This window comes from Ursus maritimus, assembly GCF_017311325.1.
Source record: "Ursus maritimus isolate PB19 chromosome X unlocalized genomic scaffold, ASM1731132v1 scaffold_X1, whole genome shotgun sequence".
Lineage (NCBI taxonomy): Eukaryota > Metazoa > Chordata > Mammalia > Carnivora > Ursidae > Ursus > Ursus maritimus.
Genome location: NW_024423319.1, coordinates 87,893,050 through 87,893,939, shown reverse-complemented (window position 1 = coordinate 87,893,939; position 890 = coordinate 87,893,050).

The window sequence follows — 890 nt, the reverse complement described above, 5'->3', positions numbered from 1 at the left end:
AAATAAAATAAAATAAAATAAAATAAAATAAAATAAAATAAAATAAAAATATGGGGTCATCCCAAGGAGCAAATTTATTCCAGGCCTATGCAGACCTCCACAATGAGGCCACATAGTGGAAAGGGGACTGGCTTTGGGGCCAGATGTGCTGGTCAAATCTAAGGAAAGCCATATAAATTTGGAACCTTGGACAAGTCACTTAAACATTTTGGGCCTCTTTCTAATATGAAAAGACTTAGGGCTCTTAGGTTTTCAAACCAATTTTTCGATGTGAAACTATTTATTCAAATAAATGGTCACAGGGAAGTACCACGTGCAGATCAAATTAAACAGGTCTGGGAGGTAAACTTCGGAAGCCCCTCTCCCCAGACTTCAGGAGGGTTCTATGAACCATTAGGCCACACACAGTCACACTGCATACTACTTAGCTACGTGACCCCCCAAATCCCTTCTGGGTCTAATGCCCTAGGCATGCTACCTTCTCTCCTTAAATACCAAGCTAGCTTGCCATCATCCTCTGGACCTGCTCTCCGTATACCTTTCACCTCGAGAGGCCTCCTACTTGAAAGGCATTCTGTTTTCTCCTCCCCATAGGATCTGCATCACTAGGCGTTGCCTCTTTCCCTTGGACCATTCTAAATGGCAGACCTCTTTCATTCGATCAGCATAAATAATGTTCAAAATTCTATAATGAAAGAGCCCTAGGTGAACACGCGTTCTGCCGTTCCTAGCAGGCACCGTTCAAACGTGTGTATTACCTGCCTGTCCCCGACGCATCTGAACTTACCATGCCAGATCTTCCCTGTCATTCGACGTCCTGCTCAAGTTCAGAGTTCTCTAGGCACTCTCATCTCCAGCATCTCGTTGTGCTTATAGGATAGCTGTAAAGA